Source organism: Apium graveolens, chromosome 2, assembly GCF_009905375.1.
Source record: "Apium graveolens cultivar Ventura chromosome 2, ASM990537v1, whole genome shotgun sequence".
Taxonomy (NCBI): Eukaryota; Viridiplantae; Streptophyta; class Magnoliopsida; order Apiales; family Apiaceae; genus Apium; species Apium graveolens.
In genome coordinates, this window is record NC_133648.1 from 267,510,134 (window position 1) to 267,530,838 (window position 20,705).

Below are 20,705 nucleotides of genomic sequence, written 5' to 3' on the forward strand. Positions count from 1 at the left end.
AGTAGGGGTTCCGTTGAATGTCCTATTCTTCTAATTCGAATTGAGATGCGATACCATAACTCAAGCCTAGGCGCTGGGTTTACCATTAAGGTACTTGCAGACTAATAAGTCAACCAAATAATTATTTTGAAAAGAGGTGTGTATCATCAAGAAAAAATATTTCAAACAAACATATATCCATATACGAAATTAAATATGAATTTCTTAAACAGTCTTTCCATACTACACATTATTATGGTGAGCATTATAGCTCACACTTATTTTCTTAAAATGACACAACACAACAGTGAACCAAGATGCTGGTCAGAAAGCTCACAGCTCGGAAGTGAGTAGGAAATGGCCAACTTTTTTGTAGATTGTTTGGTGTAGTGCCACAGGTAGACCGTATAAGCTGGATTGGGTTTCAATTGTTTTTGGTCCGACTTATAAATAAGTATGACTTATGTAAGATAGTAATGAATAAACGTATATTTGGCCGCCGTTCTAACCTTAAATAAAGGTTACACCCGTGGTAAGACTTAATTACTTTTGATATGTAATAACTATCACTTTGCAGATTTAATAACTCTAGTAATGTATTGTTCGTTTTCAAGACAATAACCTATAAGTGTGTGTGTGTGTGTGTGTGTTTATGTTGATAAGTGTGGGGTTGTAGATATGTGAGTATATATAATGATTGTACAAAGATAAGTGTTTAAACAAAATTTAAGATGACGTGGCCTCCTAGATCCCTGACCCCGGATTTAGGGTGTCCTAGAAATGGTATCACAACCTTAGGTTATAAAATGTTGGAAATGATTGGAGATAAAATACGTAGACGTAAGAATAATAAAAATCGATTAGAACTCAAATCGAGTTCGTTATCAGATTGTATGGTGTAGTCTTGATAGTTTTACCCTCAAGGGAAACCCGACTCTAAGTTAATAACACCTTGCCTATTGTGTCGAGTACCAGTGGAACCTATGGGGGAGGTTGACTCTATCGAGGATGTTATGCCATTTGAGCGTGACCCTAATCCCGAGCCAGAGGACCTACCTATTGATGACTCAGAGGATGACCCTACCGAGGAGCCCTCAGAGGATGAGACTTACATCCCTACCCCTATAGCAGATGATGCCGAGGAGTCCCAGGCCGATGGCTGTTGAGTGGCATTTATGACACTTTATTATGCTCCGTAAAGCTTTGAATTGGTGTATTTGTACTCAAGTTATTGGTGTTTTAATGTGTTTTCTAGTGTTTTTGCATTTTCAGGCATTATCCAGGTAATCAGGTAAATTAGCATTGTTTTGGTGCTAATATGGTGTCAGGATGGTGTCCAAGGAATAAAGCTCGTGAAGACCGGCTCCAATCTGCAAGAAAAAGAAGAAAGATGATTTTTGGCAGAAGCCCAGCGCGCCCGCGCTGATCAAGCGGGCGGCCGCGCCCAAACTGCTAAGAGCCAGTGCGCCTGCGCTAATCAAGCACGCGGCCGCGCCAGGTCAGGTTTCAAGAATCCTGTTTTGAATAGAAATTGATTTTCTGGACTTCTCTGCTGATCAGGGCTGCTATATAATCATAACTTTAGGTCATTTTTCAGAACATATCACGAGGAGAGCTGTAAGAAGACCGTGTTAGCACGATTCAATAAAGACGAGGAAGATCTTGTTTTTACTTGTGAATCTTTGTTCTTAGTTGTAACTTGGATGCCAGTTTTCTTATTTTTGTACCTTACTCTTATGTTAACTTTTTTTTATTATTCGTTATAAAGACTACTTTTATTATACCATGCTTTCATCGGAACCCACGTTGATGATAAGTCTGATTATGGGCTAATCATTATCGTGGGGTTCTAGCAGATTTATTTATGGATTTCTTTAGTTGATTTGTTTCGATGCCTTAGTGTGTGGTGATTGTATGATAACCTAGTATCGGTTGTGCTTATTCATCTTATGAGTATCACGAACTTATAAGATTGTGTGTTAATTCTTAATGAAGCGAAAGTGAATTTAAGGGTTTAGAACTTGCCATGCTAGCATAGGTTCATGTATTTGTTATGCATGATTCTTGGGAAATTTTAACCATCTTACTTTCCCTATGTAATCAAGATAGATAACTTGTACTTAAACCATTATGTTATCAAATTCTATAGAGATATAGGGTCTCAATATAATTGGTGTCTATTTAGCTTCTATCTCCTTTGTGGATGTCTAGTAGTATGGTATTCGTGTAACGAAAGTTGGCGTTTATCAGTGTCGTGTTGTCTGATTAGTTTCATCACCATTACATGCTAAGGTTAAGAACAGAAAGGCTATTGAATGAAGTATTTAATGAAGTTAGAATCCCATGTTTGTTATATATATTAATTCAATCATTCTTATTCTCTTAGTTATAATTGTTAGTTTAATTCTTAGTTATAAACAACCTCAATTTGTTTTTCGTCTTAGCAATGAATAATAACCATACATTGTTGCTTAAGTGCATAAATTATAAAGTTAACCTAAACCAGTCCCTGCGGGAACGAATCTGATTTATATCTTATACTACTTGCGAACGCGTATACTTGCGTGTGATTTTAGTGCGTGTTTAGCGACTAACAACTTTTTGGCGCCGCTGCCGGGGACTGCAGTGTTAATTTTTAGTTTATGTGTTTTCCATCAATGGTCGTTAAAGTTCATTGACTCGGGCATTGTTACTTATTTGTTTCCTTGTCTTCCTTCAGGTACTCTAGCGAGGGTGTATGCATACGCGTTCGCGGTCTCGTAAGAGAACTCTGGATAAAGCCGAGAAAGAAGTTGTGGTGGTTCGAAGGGAAGTTTTTGAAGAAGAAAAGAAGTTAGAAGAAGAAGAGAAAGTCGAAGAACCAGTTTTAGTAGTGATGAGAGATCAAGCAGAAAAGCCTAAGGCTTTGATGGACTATTCTCAGCCTAAGATCAATGACATTCAGTCAGGCATCATCAGGCCAACCATCAGGGCTAACCCTTTTGAAATCAAGTCAAGCACGATTCAGATGATACATAACTCAGTTCAGTTTGGGGGTTCTCCTACTGAAGACCCCAACATGCACATCAGGGATTTCATCGAGATCTGCGACACTTTCATGTTCAATGATGTAACTGAAGATGCTATCAAGCTACGACTCTTCCCATTGTCTCTGAGGGATAAAGCTAAGTGATGGTTACATTCTCTACCAGCAGAGTCTATCACCACTTGGGAAGATCTTGCTCAAAAGTTTCTCACTAAATTCTTCTCTATGGCGAAGACTGCTGAAATTAGGAATGCTCTTACTCGGTTTGCTCAACAAACTGAAGAATCTCTGTGTGAGGCTTTGGATCGATATAAGGAGATGCTAAGGAAATGCTCACACCATGGCATGCCTGATTAGATGATTATAAACTATTTCTACAATGGATTGGGTGCCACTTCTAGAGCCATGCTCGATGCAGCATCAGGAGGAGCCTTGTGGGCTAAGAGCTACGATGAAGCCTATGAATTGATCAAACTGATGGCTGCTAATGAATAACAGGATCCATCTCAGAGACTGACTTATGAGAAAGTAGCTGGAATTCTGGAGTTGGATGCAGCAACTGCTATAGCTACCCAACTTAAGGCTTTGATGATGAAGGTGGACACTCTGGTTAATTTTGGAGTTAATCAAATCGCTAGTGTCTGTGAGCTTTGTGCTGGTGCCCATGAGATTGATCAGTGCGCAATTTCTAATGAATCAGCTCAGTTCGTGAGCAACTTTCAGCGTTCGCAGCAACCTGTGCCAGCCACTTATCATCCCAAAAACCGCAATCATCCTAATTTTCATTGGAGCAATGCTCAGAATGCGGTTCAACAGCCTTATCACCAGTATCCAGCTAAACAGTACAACCCCCTGGTTTTCAGCAACCGCAATATGCACCAAAATAGCAACTTCAGCTGCAACAAGCTAATGAAAAATTTAAATTAGAGGAGTTGAAGTTTATGTACAAGAGTCAAGCTATTTCTATCAAGACCTTGGAAAATCAAATCGGTCAAATTGCCAATGTCTTGCTAAATCGTTAGCCTGGTACATTACTTAGTGACACTGAAGTGCCAGGAAAGAGGGAGGCTAAGGAGCCGGTAAAGGCAATCACTTTGAGGTCTGGAAAGGTGGCGAATCCCGAACAAACTCAAGTGTTGACTGAAGAAGTTGGGGCTGAGAAAGAAGTAGAGTAGCCGGAAGTAGAAGTGGAACCAAAGAAGACTACTATTGAGCACACTCCTCCTGAGGGTAATACATGGGAGACACAGATCTATCCTCCACCGTCTTTTCCTAAGCGGTTGCAGAAGAAAATGCTGGAGAAGCAATTTGAGTAGTTCCCGGAGCTGTTCAAGAAACTTCATATTAACATACCTTTCACTGAGGCTCTTGAGCAGATGCCTAGTTACGCAAAGTTTATGAAAGGTATTCTCTCTCGGAAAGTGAAGCTAGATGATATAGAGACTGTCGCTCTCACGGAGGAATGCAGTGCTGTACTGCAACAGAAGTTGTCTCTGAAACTTAAAGATCCGGGAAGCTTCACTATTCCGTGTACTATTGGAAAAGTTTCTTTTGACAGATGCTTATGTGACTTGGGAGCTAGCATCAATCTGATGCCTTTGTCAGTCTTCAAGCAGTTGGATTTACCTGATCCAAAACTAAATTATATGACTTTACAGTTGGCCGACCGTTCTATTATATATCCGCGAGGTATTGTGGAGGATGTCTTGGTCAAGGTTGATAAACTCATCTTCCCTGCTGATTTCATAATTCATGATTTTAAGGAGGATAAGAAGATTTCCATAAGCTTGGTAAGACCTTTCTTGGCAACTGGCCGAACCTTGATAGATGTGAAGAAGGGTGAGCTTACAATGTGAGTGTTGGATCAGGATGTAGCTTTTAATATGTTCAATGTAATGAAATTTCCTACGGAAAATGAGGAGTGCTTAAAGGTAGAGTTGGTCGATTCTGCGGTGACTTCGGAACTTGATCAATTGCTGAGGTTTGATGCCTTAGAAAAGGCCTTATTGGGGAATTTAGATAGTGAAGATAACAAAGGTGAAGAACAATTATAATATTTGAATGCTTCTCCCTACAAGAAGAAGATTGATATGCCTTTTGAATCTCTTGGAATGGAGGAATTGAACAAAGCTCCCTAAATGCCTCAAGCCATCTATTGAGGAAGCTCCCACTCTCGAGCTTAAGCCTTTACCTGAGCATTTGAGGTATCCATTTTTAGGTAATGCATCTACTCTTCCTGTGATTATTGCATCTGACCTTTCAGGTAGTGATGAGGAAAAGCTTCTGAGGATTCTGAGAGAGTTCAAATCGGCAATTGGTTGGACTATAGCAGATATCAAGGGAATCATCCTTTCTTACTGCATGCATAAAATTCTGCTAGAGGAAGGTAGCAAGACTATGGTCGAGCAGTAAAGAAGACTTAATCCAATCATGAAGGAAGTGGTGAAGAAGGAAATTCTTAAGTGGCTAGATGCAAGGATCATCTATCCTATTTCCGACAGTTCATGGGTGAGCCCAGTTCAATGTTTGCCAAAGAAAAGTGGAATAACTGTGGTAGCAAATGAGAAGAATGAGCTTATTCCTACACGAACAGTCACAGGGTGGAGAGTTTGTATGGACTATAGGAAGCTCAACAAGGCCACTAGGAAAGATCACTTCTCTTTTCCCTTCATTGATCAGATGCTTGACAGATTTGCTGGTCATGAGTACTACTGTCTTCTGGATGGCTATTCAGGTTACAATCAGATTTTTATCACTCCTGAAGATCTAGGAGAAGACTACCTTCACTTGTCCATTTAGTACTTTTGTCTTCAAACGAGTTTCTTTTGGTCTATGTGGTGTACCAGCCATATTTCAAAGATGTATGATGGCCATCTTTTCTGATATGATTGGCCAAAATGTGGAGGTGTTCATGGACGACTTCTCTATAGTTAGAGATTCTTTTGATGAATGCTTGCAAAATCTTGGACACCTTCTCAAGAGGTGTGTTGAGACCAATTTGGTTTTCAATTGGGAGAAATGTCACTTTATGGTGCGACAGGGCATTATTCTTGGGCACAAGTTTTCTAGTAAGGATCTTGAGGAGGACAAAACCAATGTGGGGGTCATTAAGAATCTTCCTCCACCTATTTCTGTTAAGGGAATTCGCAGTTTTTTTGGGCATGCGGGTTTTTATAGGCGTTTCATCAAGGACTTTTCTAAGATTTCGAAGCAATTGTATAGTTTGCTTGAGAAAGATGTCTCTTTCAAGTTTGATGACGAGTGCCTTGCAGCGTTTGAGATATTGAAGAAGGGTTTAATCACGGCACCTGTCATAACTACATCTGATTGGAATGAACCTTTTGAGATGATGTGCGATGCAAGTGACTATGCAGTTGGAGCAGTTCTTGGGCAGAGGAAGAACAATATATTTCATGTGGTCTACTACGCTAGCAAGACCCTAAATGGTGCTCAACTGAATTATACTACTACGGAGAAAGAACTTTTGGCTATTGTCAATGGTTTTAAGAAATTTTGATCTTATCTACTTGGGACTAAAGTGACAGTTTTTACTGATCACGTTGTAATTCGTTATCTCGTCTCAAAGAAGGACTCGAAGCCTAGATTGATTAGATGGGTTCTTTTGCTTTAAGAATTTGAACTAGAGATCAAGGACATAAAGGGGACTGAAAATCAAGTCGCTGATCATCTCTCACGTTTAGAGAACCATCATGCTACTTCATTGGATAAGACATCGATAAATGATTCTTTTCCCGACCAGCAGTTGTTTAGAGTGCAAGAAGAAGAACCATGGTTTGCAGACATTGTGAACTACCTTGTGAGTAATATCATGCATCCCGACTTATCACATGCTCAGAGGAAGAAGTTTCTACATGAAGTGAAGTGGTATATGTGGGATGAGCCATTTTTTTTTGACAAGGAGCTGACCAAATCATCCGGAGATGTATTCCTTATAGAAAAATGGGGGAAATCTTGCGAGATTGCCACTCAACGACTTATGGAGGACATTATGGTGGAGAAAAGACAGCAGCTCGTATTCTTCAAGCAAGGTTCTTTTGGCCAACCTTGTTTAAAGATGCTCACCAATTCGTTTTGAAATGTGATCGATGTCAACGTGTGGGTAATATGTCTAAAAGGGATGAGATGCCTCTTAATGTGCTTCTCGAGGTTGAGGTCTTCGATGTTTGGGTAATTGACTTCATGGGGCCATTTTTCTCATCTTATAATAATCAGTCCATCTTGTTGGCGGTTGATTATATGTCAAAATGGGTGGAAGTTAAGGCGTTGCCAACGAACGATGTAAATGTGGTGCTTAATTTTCTTCACAAGCAGATATTCACAAGGTTTGGAACTCCATGAGTCATAATCAGTGATGAGAGGTCGCATTTTTGCAATCGCAAGTTCACTGCTATGATGCAAAGGTATAATGTGAATCATCGCATTGCTACGGCTTATCATCCTCAGAAAAATGGTCAGGATGAGGTGTCTAACAGAGAGATCAAGTGCATTTTAGAGAAAGTTGTGTGTCCATCGAGGAAAGATGGGTCTTTGAAGCTTGATAAAGCTGTTTGGGCGTATAGAAATAGCATACAAGACTCCATTAGGAATGTCGCCATTCCAGTTGGTTTATGGTAAGGGGTGTCATTTGTCGGTGGAGCTAGAGCATATGGCGTATTGGGCTTTGAAGAAATTGAATCTTGACTTGGATGCGGCTGGAAAGAAGAGGATGCTTCAATTGAATGAACTCGACGAGTTTCGACTTTAAGCTTATGAGAATAACAAAATGTACAAGGAAAAAGTCAAGAGGTGGCATGATAGGGGTCTAGTGCTCAAATCATTTGTTCCGGGATAACAAGTTCTTTTGTTTAACTCTCGTCTCCGTCTTTTTCCTGGAAAGTTGAAGTTTAAGATGGTCAGGCCCTTCATAATCAAAACTGTGTTTCCGCATGGAGCGGTGGAAATATTTGAAAGTGATCCGGGCCAAGCATTCAAGGTAAATGGTCAGAGATTGAAGCATCACTATGGTGACACGGCAAACCACGAGGTGGTTAGTGCCGTTATATTGTCCATTTGAGCTCAAGGTTCTACGTCGAGCTAGCGATGTAAAAGAAGTGCTTCTTGGGAGGAAACCCACGTTTGTTGTGCATTAGTAGGTAGAGGAAGCAAAAAAAAAGGAGAAAAACACAAAAAAATAGAAAAAGAAAAAAATTCAAGGCCAACTTCAGTAGCCAAGCGCGCCCGCGCTGATCTAGCACGTGGTCGCGCTGTTTTTCCAGAAAGTAAGTGCGGCCGCGCTGATTTAGCGCGCGGCTGCACTAGTTTTCTAGAAGGTGAGCACGCCCGCACTGTCCAAGCGCGTGCCCGTGCCGGGGACCTGACTTAGAAAAAACAAAAACAACAGTTTGAAGAGTAAAAAATGGGATTTTTCACGCAAAATCAATTCCAACCCGAATTTTACTCTTCCATATCCCAAATATCCCTCTCCAAATTAACCCCATTATTCCCACGATTCCCATAATCAATTTCCACTTCTATTCCATATCTAATTCTCATCCCTCCACCTATAAATATACACACTTATACATAAATTTCTCATCCAATTACCAAATTCTCAAACACAAATCTCTCTCAACACTTAGTTTTTATTCTCTCTTATTCAATTCCAATGGCACCAAAGAGAAAAAGAATGCAATTAGGCAGCAGCACCACCAATTCTTCATCCGCGGGTGGTGTGAGGCCAAGGTTTTTACTCCTGAGGCTGAAGAGGAGTACATGAGGCTTCTCTCAAAGCCTATTGCGAAGGAGCGAGGTTTTCTGCCATCAGGGAAGGATGGTAAGCTGTTGGAGATGATTCTTGAGATGGGCTGGGTTCCTTTTTGTGAGGCTCCCGCTGCTGTGCCCATGAGTGTTGTGCGGGAGTTCTATACTAACGCTATGGCGGAGAAGAATGGCTTCATGGTGGTTAGGGGGTGACTGTAGAGTACAGTGCTGATGCCATTAGAAGGGTGATTGAGCAGCCCGCGAGGAAGCCCAGTCAGGACACTTGGAACGATAAGACTCCTGAGGAATTCAACTTGGATCTGATCGTTGTGACTCTGTGTGTGCCTAAGACTCACTGGAAGTTTAAGAGGGGCACTACTGATTACTCCACATTCCATGCATCGTACATGAACAGGTTTGCACGGGCTTGGAATTCATTTATTTGTGCTAACATCATGCCATATTCTCATGTGCATGAGATTACCGTGGAGCGTGCTCGTCTGCTGTGGGGTATTCTTCAGGGCGATTACATTAATTTGGGGATGGTGATTTATCAGGGGATTTTGAGATTCTTGAGAGGAGGTACCACAGGTGCTATACCCTATGCGTCCATTGTGACGAAGTTGTGCGTAGTAGTTGGTGTTCATTGGGCCGCACATGAGCAGCTATAGCTTTTCAGTGGTCCTATTGACAGTTATACACTGTTGAGTATATATGAGTGGTATGGAGGGAAGCCCGATCCTAAGGGGCTTGGTTATTCATATGATCAAATGTTATGAGGTGTACCAGCAGATCAGACTTTTACGGGAGGTTATTCGCATGCCCGTCGAGCAGCTTGGAGAGCTCAGTTAGGAGATGAGGCTGGTTCGTCGCAGCAACAGCAGGAGGCGGCAGGAGCAGAGGTTGGAGCTTGTTTGAGTTCGACGCAGTATAGGCGTCTAGAGAGGATGATGGATGTGATGCACGACATCCATAGTCGGTTTACACATGATCTCACCCAGGTACTTGGGACTGCGTTTAGAGCCACCGGTGTTGACATCTAGTGGCCAGTATTTTGTGAGGACTGTAATATCCCATATTTTAAGATATTATTGTTAAAATTATTTGGAATTGTTTATGTGATTTTTTTGGTGAATTATCTGATAATTGGAATTGATGTTTGGGTATTTATATGTGATATTATTTGAGTATTTGAATTTTTATATGTGCATAATAAAATATAGATAATTGTGATATTTTTCTGGTAATTTTTGGAGTGTTATATAATTTTATAATGATTTATGGATTTATTAATTATTTTCTGAGTAATTATAAAATTATTTTATAAAGCCGGGAATCGTCCAACTTCCATCGGTTTTGCATTTTTACAACCCGAAATTCTTCCGAAAACTCCTTTCTAACCTAATCTGGTAATTCCAGACATTTTCCGTGTTTTGACTTTTTCGATCCGAATTACGGTTTGACCCGTGCGCGCCCCGGCGCAATATTTTCGAAACGATAATTATTTTGGTAAATCAATAAAACCCATATTCTTGAGAGACGGGATATTTTACTTTACTTCCGTATAAAGTGTTTTATAAAAAAACTCGGTTTTGATGATTATCCAATTCTGGTATTAAATTGTATCATTTTTATAGTTACTTAGCGGCTAAGTAATCTTTGAATCATTTTATAGTTACTTAGCGGCTAAGCAACTAATTTAACGATCCAAAACGATCCAGAACGAACCAATATTCCATAAATATAAATAGCCTATTTCTTATTTTCATTTATTTCGTTTAATCATTTGCAACCAGTAAAAATTCAGTAAATACAGAGAAAATTCTAGAAACCGATACATTCCTGAAAATGAATCGCGCGAACGAAGGCGTTATCGAACTCCTTTCTGATTCAACCAACCATTTCAGTGCAGAAATCAAGGTATTTTCTTATTTAATTATTTAAATTCGAATTATTTAGTGAATAAAATATGATTTTTTGCGGACGTGATTATTTGAGTGTTTTGATGATTCCATGTTGTAGAGCATGTTTTTCTAGTCAATTTCATATATTATACTTCAAAAATAGTGTTCAATATCATGTAGTAATTAAGGTTTGATTTTCTGAAAATTTCGTGAATATGTGTTCTTGGTGTTCTTGAAGAATTCTGAGAATCAAACCCAAATTTGAGGGTGATGCAGATCTCAGTTTTGGAAGTATGAGTAGCCGAAATGTTGAGATTTTCATGCTCTTTCTGTTTATGCCATCAAATCATTCAAACGATAGGTAATTTGTTAATTTCTTAAATTAGGGTTTATGTCGAAATTTGGGGGTTTATGATTTAGTGATTTTTGATTATTTTTGATGGTATGGGTAGCTTTATCATGTTCAACACAGTCGATTTATGCATAAATTTGTATTGTTTTAGTTCGGGAAGTATTTATACGAGTTCTTAAAATTTTAGTTTTTTTGAGTCGATTTTTTTCAATTTGAATCCGTGTTTTTGATTGTTCTTGAGGCCAGGAATAGATTATAATTGTTGTGAGGATTATTTTGGTACCAAAATCGTGGATTTTGGTTTAGTATTGAGTAATTTCGAAGGTTCGCCGGAAAATTCAAGAAAGTGGCCGGGTTTCGATCGGAAATAGTTGTTTGGGGACGATTAGCGATTGATAGCTGGAGTTCTAAATTGTTATGTTAATTCGGATCGATTTGGTATCAAAACCAGTGTAATTGGGCAAGTTTTTGGGCTCGTCGGAGATCACCGGACTCGGCCGGAATCTGGAGAAATTCCAGAAACCGGCGAGTTGCCGGTCATCTTCTCCGCAAGTCCGGCGACTACGCCGCCTGTTGCAACTGCCGTTCGATCTTCTTTTTTTTCCTGGTTCAGCCACTCTGATTCTGTTTCTGGTTTCTTTTATTTAAAAAAATTATTCTAAAATTCTATTTTTATTTCCAAAAATTCATTTTTTATTTTGAAAATCATTAATTTAATTCTGAAAATTTCTTTTTAATTCAAAAATAAATCCAAATTATTTAGTTAATTAATTTTAGTTGATAATTAATTATTTAATTAATCAATTAATTTAAATATTAATTGATTAATTAATTTAATTAGTTATTAATTAATTTTAATTAATTTTAATTGATTAATTAATTAGATTTAATTATTTATTTTGATTTAAAAATTCCGAAAAATAGTTTCAAGTTTTAAAATATTATTTTCAATTATTTTCCAGGCTCAATAATTATTATAAAATTATTTTCGAGTGTTCGAGCCCTATTATTTAATAATTAAATGATTTAGAGACCCGTTTTTATTCCGAAAAATGTTCAATAATTCATAATAAATAAACCGTTCGTCCGTTTAATACGAAACGAACGCCTCTAGACTCAGAAAAATATTCCGCTTTCATTAAAAATACTTTCGAGACCTAAATTCTTTTGTTTCGAAAGGTCGCTTATTTTATAAGTCATTCTGAGTCAATTATTGATCGATAAATCATATTTTTGACCCGATTTCAGTTTTAAACATACCAAGTCGAACCTTTTGATGAACTGAGTCACATGTGATATGAATTATGTGATACATGAGTTATGTGCTTATGTGCTATGTGAATTATGTGTGTATGTGGATCAAGAGTCCTGTGATTGTCTGTTATAATTATGTGTGGGGTATCGTATGGGTAGACGAAAGGGTTTGACGTGTAGTTCGTCGAGTTATTATCGTTTAGACGATTAAAGCTATATATTTTAATTATAGTTGCGAGTCTTTCAAGACGACCAGGACCAGATGGTATGGATGAAGACTGAAATTGATTATAATGGAATATTGTGTTGCAACACTGCATGGGCAGCAGGCCAAAGAATTAGTAGAATAAAGACGGTGATGCCTTGAGACCGAATGTCAGAATAGATGCATCATTGGGAGTGTGACTAACTACTAAATCCCAAAGGCAAGTATCCCTATCATCACTTCTTGTTCAAGTGATATTTATTATAATTCTTCTTATGCAAGGATTGTTCTCCCTATTCTCAGTTCTTAATAGATAAATATTTTATATATCGCTGAAATAAATGATTCTGTTTATGCAAGTACTTATATGCTATTCTATGTTCAGAATAGTCAAATGTTTTACTTATCCAACTATCGGATTTATAAATGTTTTGGATTTGAGAAAGATGACGTTGTTTTGGTTTTTTCGCCCAAGTAAATGGGCGAATAAAAGTTTATAAGGGTGTCGAGTACTATGACCCCTTTCAATAAAATGTTCTAAGATTGGATGGTTGCGTAAGAGGCCATGGCGGTGGTCCAGCGGAGATTTAGGTATTATACATGATATAATACCATTAGGCCGATATGTGCCTTGGGTGCCCCATTTGTTTAGTTGGATATGCTTCGGCATACAAGTGTTGCTCCGCGGCTGATCACCGGCGGCAACACACCGTCATTCGAGGATTCCAATCTAAATTATAATATTGCTTTTGATAATCTTATAAGGAATGATTTATCAACTGTTTTGGTTTTGAATAAAGGTGGAATACAGTTTTAATTCGGTTGCTGATTGATGTTGATATTTAAGTTGTTGTTAAATATCAAAAGTGGTATTAATGCAGATGATTGATGTTGACTTTCCTATTTTAGCGCGGGTAGGTTGTGAACATCAAAGTTCATATTAATATCTAATTTGATATGACAACAAAATAAGTATTAATATTAAGAGTTCAATTTTGAATAAAGTTTGTGATTCAATCCATAATCATTATTTCATGTTATTGTTGTTTACGATATTTCCGTAAACACTATTTTACGAGTTTTATTCTCGTCAAGATTCAAAGTATTGCTGAAGCATTTCGCTCAAAAATATCAAAATGGTTTTGAATACAATTAAGGAACCAATTTTGGGGTTCCTTAACTAAAATTTTATGATTCAGCAATTATGATTTTAAATGTTCTGCGTTATTGCAGATGTCGGTTTTATATTAAAAAGACCCTATATATGTCATAATGACCTTGCTGAGCATTTCTTTCGGTCATACTTGCCCGTTTTTAAATTTAACCTCTAGTAAGGATTAGCTTGCCCTACTTAGCTGCGTAATTTGAGGAAGCAAAGAAGAAGTTTTTGGAAGGTGGTTGGTCCAGGGTTTGCAGGCTAGTGTAAGTTTTATTCTGTAAAGTTGTTTATATTATATTATATTATAGTTGTGTATTATATTTGGGCCTAGTATACTTCATTTTGAAGTTATACTGGTAGGTTTAGTTTTGAGTTGGAATTTATTGAAAAGAGTTTTAAAAGAAAGTGAAAAATTTATTTGTGGAATTTAGATTCTTGTTTCTAGAACTGTAACCTTAAAAGATCTTGGATTAGTTTGGGGTCATTTATGATAAATATCTTCCGCTGGCATTTGTTTATTAATTAAACAGGTTAATTTGGATTGAAGTTTTATAGTGACGATCAAATCCTCTGACCCCGGATTTGGGGGCGTTGTAACACCCCCAAATCCGGGGTCGGGGATTCGGGTTGTCACGAGTTTCATTTCCCTTATCAATACTTAATCTTAACAGTCAACCAACTACTGAGTACTGTGACCCCATAATATACACACATACATACCACAAGTTATAGTCTCAGAGATAAATACCAAAAATAACACAAGTCATTTTATTCCACAATTATACACCGTTAAACCTTAAAAGGGTTTCTGAATAATTTACATATTCCTTGCCATTATTACAATTCATATTATACATAAGTCTGGTTCATCAATAGTTGAAAACCTAGACTAGTGGTAGCTCCTACCTCAGCTACGGCGGCATCAACGCTTCCAGAAAACTGTGGAACATTTCCTAACCGCTTGCGAATTGGAAGCTTGGTCCTGTTCATCTTTTATATCTGTTGTTGTATGATGAAAGAAGAAAGCAAGGGTGAGCAACAAGCCCACCGAAATAATATGTATAATCATTAACAATATATGAGCATTCTCATAGTACTCATGAAAGTCTTGGTCAAGAAGAAATGAACCAAGTTGATATCTTAACGCGACCAAGTCGCAAAATATTCAGTATATAAGTATATATACTTTTCATAATCTTTGAAATCCTCTGACATGTATAATATACACAGAATTCCAGTTTATAACTGTATAAAAATATCGTTGCAAGGTGATCTCATATATCTAACCTTGTCTCAACGTTTTTTTCTAAAAATCTTTGTCATGCATAAGATAATCAATAACCAGATATAAGTTGAAAAGATGAAGTTACAAGATACTCCAATATACTTATATCTTTTCCGAATACTACTTGAACTACCACCGTTCAAGTTATAATTAATTTCAAAAGTTCATCACATAGATGAGACTGCAAGACAAGATTTGAATAGATTCAATCTTTGAATATCATTATAAATAATGAAGTTACGAGATACTTCATTACGTCCCGATATATATATACACCCATATATATACATTTCATACACTCCTTGAAAACCTCTATTATGAAAATTATAAACAGAGTTGCAATATCCAATGAATTTGGAAAGGAGAAAACCTTGGCATAAACCTGATATCTTGTTGATCAGGCAAAGATACCAATAAGTAACCTTTTCTACTAGTAGATGAACGAATTCCCCACTGGTCATCACCCTGGTCGCAATAGGACCTTATGCTGAACTGCCACTCAGCCACCTACGCATTTGATGGACTCCCACTGAGCCACTTGCACTTTCATGGACGCCCACTGAGCCCATGTTGCTTATGCCAACTCAATAGATGGACTTACTTCCCAAAAGTTGGGTAAGTAATCAATTCATTTATTAAAACAGCAACCTCGTTGCGAATATAAAATACACCACAGAGCCGGACCCCTCAGGTTTTGAGCGAGTATTTAAATCCCCTTTGAAAGGAAGATCTTAAATATAAAAATGAGTTTAGGGATCCGCTCTAACTTTTAAAATCATTTTGAAGACTCGAAAACATTTTTAAGAATGTTTGGAGTAATGCTGATTTAATGAAATAAATCACTCCCGATATATTAGAAAATATCTGAATATTATTATTTAAATAATATTCCCATAAGGATAATCTCTATATAAATAACATGAAGTAGAAGTTTTAAACTCATACTTGAAATGAATATTAAATAACCAAAGATATACTTATATGAAAGTACTATCTTTATTTGAATAATCGAAAATAAGTTTGATTATCGAAACATTATTCTTTAATAAAATAAAGAATATTATTTAGTAAATAATCGGAGTCATAAGTCCTTGAATGAATATTCGAAATAATACTCATTACATAGAATAATCAGAGTCATAAGTCCTCGAATGAATATTCAAATAATATTCATTAAATAGAATGAACAGAGTCATAAGTCCTCGAATGAATATTCAAATAATATTCATTATTTAAAATAAAGTTATCGAATAAACCTTATTCGATTAATAGTTTTGAAAACTATATCAATATATATATATAAATATATATATATATATAATATACTCGGGAACATCGACTCCCGGTTTTAGAAAATGTTCACATTTGGGTCCCCTATACTAAGGGTATACGCAACTACTGCTTATCTCTAGCATAGGTATTATGCAACTAATAAGCATTTGAATCAACAGATATATATCAAGATTATGAAACAGACATGCATATATATACCATATCAGCATGCTTCAATATATCGCAAAATTTTCTAATTAACCAACATGCATCTATCACAAGATAATGCATATATATATACATCACAACAACAATATAACGGGTAGAAAACTTGGCTGAGCGACTGGGGGTGGTAAAAGTCCTGGGATGAGCCTGGTAACCTATAAACCACATATAAGTTGGAATTAAACCAAAGTCGCTTAAGAATCTATACTTTAACCAATTAGACTCTAACGCTCGCTTTGCGCTTAATGATTCTCTTAAGTCGCTCGAGTACCCTCGGCTCCACCATTTTTAATAAATTAACCATTAAGAGTTTCAAGGCGATTCTTTCGCGAGTGCCTTACCAACTGCCTAATACACTTTACATAAATGTTTCATACCCCAATTAGTCATTTAAAGTCCTTAAACAAGGTTTCAAAGTAAGGCGAGGGGTAATAGTTCGGTCGCGAAATGCCGTTACTTAAAACGGTCGTTTCTCCTAAACCGTACATCGGATTCAAGCGAACCACATATCAAAACGAAGCTCGTAACATGAACTATGTAATCATGGAAATGGTCAAAACCTAACAGTGAGTTCACGGGTCCTAATGTTAAGAACAAAAACAGTCTAGGGTAATCGGACATTACGACGGCTATGTTTACGCGATTACCAATTTCGTACAACTCCAATTCAATTCACAAACAACCCACAATCATCACCATTCCACCATCATTCAACCACAATACAATATCTTTCAACCATAACTCAATATCTCAACTTATTCATCTAAACCAAGTCAAAAATGTGGCCAAGAAATTTAAATCCAACAAGTATCACTCCTAACTCCAAAATCAACAAAAGCACTTACTAAACAAAGCTCTAAACATGATTACACACCCATTACACTAACCCATCATCTAAACATTAGGAAATCCAAACAACAAACTTAAGACTAAGATCATGAAGAGTTATACCTTCCTTGAAGCTTTTAATCCATGAAAGATCCTTGGAATGCCCATGGAAGCCTTAATCTAACCTCCTACAAGCTTGATCTTTCAAAGAAATCAAGAACACAAAAATTTATTTCAAGAAATTACTATTCACCATCTTCTTGAATGATTTATAGGAAATGCTAGGAAAGGATTTTGAAGCTAAGATTCCTAGGAAGTATGTAACTTAACTAGGAGAAGCTAGGATAATTACCTTGTAAATTAGCAAGTGGAGGAGCTTGGACTTCCCTTTTGCTAAGAAAGAAGCCGAGAGCTTCATGAAGAAAAGAGAGAAAATGAATTTTTTTGCTTGCTTGGTGTATTTGTGTGGTGTTTTGTTAGCTTGGTTAGTTTAGAATTTACCATGGTAAATAATGATTGGCTACAAATCAACCAACAAAACAATCTCACTTGTCATGCTTATGTCACCTTTCTTATGTCATCCATTTGCCACATGTCTTTATCTTGTGGTTTGATGATGTCACAATCCTTGGCTTCTTGTACAAGCTTGTCTCTTGGTCGCTTAACTTTCGTTCGCGTTTATCGTTCGAGGGATCATATCCGGGATCTTATTACTTGGGCTTCTCCTAAACATTTCTCAATATTTTATATTCCATTTATGATTCTCTCTTAAAATCCTTGAATTTAAATCCTTTTTATAATGTTACCTTATACTCAATTTTTTCTGTATCTGGTAGATTTCCGGGAAAAATCAAAGTGTTCGAATTTGGATTCTGACGATCTTTACATACACTTATATATCATATAGATTACTAATAAGATCTCAGAATAACAATAAAAGAACCCCTACATAGTGTGGCATGAAAAGTTTTTCTTATTCAGCATAATCAGCAAAATCACTTTCATAAGGGTTTATAAAAATTCCAAAAATTGGGGTTATTACAGGTGTTACAAGGACTCTGTGTATCCGCCTCCAGACACGCCTGGCACTCCACCCGTTGAGGGTGATGCTTCTGATTCGGAGTAGGTATGCCTAATTCCTTACTATTACCTTCGCTGAGGATAGTGAATATTTTAAGTTTGGGGGTAGTAGTTAAAGGAATATGTTTTGTGTGAGTCGCATATAGTTGCATATTTATGATAGTTTAGTGCATATAGTTTGCATATTTTTGCCATGTAGTTTTTTTTTGTTTTTTATAGTTTTTATGATATTTTGTTCATGTAGTTTCATGCATTTGCATAATAACATGATCCCTTAGATGATTTTTCCGATTAATTTATGATAATAATGCTAGTGTAGTGATGTCGTATTTAGTGATGTAAAGTCTTATGGAATTGATTTGCATGCTAGAGACAATTGTATTTCACTAAGTCTTATAGCTTGCTAGAGTGCTAGATCATGGTCATGGTTTGTTTGTTTGTCGAGGTTTAATTGCTTGTTTATATTTAGAATTTTGGATATTCTCGTAATAATAAATTAACATGGATATTTAAAGATTGGAGAAAATTGGATTTCATTGCTAGTTGTGTGGCTAGGTGTCAAATGGCTAGTAGCCGGCTCATATTTATATGAGTAGTCTAGGGTTGAGCGAGATGGAGCAAAACACACTCGTTCAAAAATTTGAAAGAGAAAAAAAAAGAAAAAAAAGTGTTATGTATAATTGATCACGAGTGGGCTCTTTAATACCCGAGTTATTAAGTTCTTAGGGGACTTTGTGCCTAGTAACCTAAGGCTTTTATAGTCTGGGATCCATTAACCTAACGCTCGCTACATGGGTACTATTGTATAAAACTTTTGTGGACCTCACTCATTGCATGATCAAATAAGCATAGATGTTTTGTTTTGTTATTAATAAAAGCGTGAATCCATGTAAAACTCCGATATAAGAATTGAAGTGTTATAAGTTATTATGAGTCTAGCTTTTATTCTATTTATAAAGTTGCGATTGCTTTAATAAGTAGTGAGTCATGATTGTTGATCTAGTTGCGATAGTATATTTGTAAGCAGTTGTACACACGCACGTCTTTGGTTTGTAGATTGATTTTTGAGGTTTGATTGATCTTTATGCGAATAACTACATTTGCTGAGGTGTTGCTTGTTGATTGGTTAGTTATTATATGGGGATCGTTGCATTCATTTAGTTGCATTCATGCATTTTTATTTCTTGTTCTTTGAATCTTTTTATGCTTGAGGACAAGCATCGGTTCAAGTTTGGGGGTATGTTGAGTGGCATTTATGAAACTTTATTACACTCTATAAATATTTGAATTGGTGTATTTGTACTCAAGTTATTGGTGTTTTAATGTGTTTTCTAGTGCTTTTGCATTTTCAGTCTTTATCCAGGTAATCAGGTAAATTAACATTGTTTTGGTGCTATTATGGTGTCAGGATGGTATCCAAGAAATAAAGCTCGCGAAGACCGGCTTAAATCTGCAAGAAAAAGAAGAAAGGTGATTTTTGGCAGAAGCTCAGCGCGTCCGCGCTGAACAAGCACGCAGCCGGGCCCAAACTGCAGAGAGCCAGCGCGCCCGCGCTGATCAAGCGCGCGCCCGCGCCAGGTCGGGTTTCAAGAATCCTGTTTTGAATAGGTCATTTTTCAGAACATATCACAAGGAGAGCTGTAAGAAGACCGTGTTAGCACGAATCAACGAAGACGAAGAAGATCTTGTTTTTACTTGTGAATCTTTGTTCTAAGTTGTAACTTGGATGCTAGTTTTCTAATTTTTGAACCCTACTCTTGTGTTAACTTTGTTTTATTATTCGTTATAAAGACTACATTTATTATACCATGCTTTCATCGGAACCCACGTTGATGATGAGTCTGATTATGGGCTAATCGTTATCATGGGGTTCTAGCGGATTTATTTATGGATTTCTTTAGTTGATTTATTTTGATGCCTAAGTGTGTGGTGATTGTATGATAACCTAGTATTGGTTTTGCTTATTCATCTTATGAGTGTCGCGAACTTATAAGATAGTGTGTTAATTCTTAATGAAGAGAAAGTTAATTTAAGGGTTTAGAACTTGCCATGCTAGCATAGGTTCATATATTTGTTATGCATGATTCATGGGTAATTTTAACCATCTTACTTGCCCTATGTAATCATGATAGATAACTTGAGCTTAAACCGTTATGTTGTCAAATTCTATAAGCATATAGGGTCTCCATATAATTGGTGTATATTCAGCTTCTTTCTCTTTTGTGGATGTCTGTTAATATGGTATTCGTGCAATGAAAATTAGCGGTTATCAGTGTCGTGTTGTCTGATTAATGTCATCACCATTACATGCTAAGGTTAAGAACGGAAAGTGTAATATCCGGGACATGACGTGTAATTATTTTTATCAATATATGAT

At 36.9% G+C, this 20,705-nt stretch overlaps 1 non-coding gene across 1 annotated transcript; it reads right to left on the reverse strand.

Moving 5' to 3' along the window:
* Window positions 1-3,244: 3,244 nt before the first annotated feature.
* LOC141710347 (small nucleolar RNA R71) lies at window positions 3,245-3,351 on the reverse strand. The gene has a single exon (XR_012570873.1). It is a non-coding gene; the product is annotated as a small nucleolar RNA R71 (small nucleolar RNA).
* Between the last annotated feature and the right edge of the window lie 17,354 nt (window positions 3,352-20,705).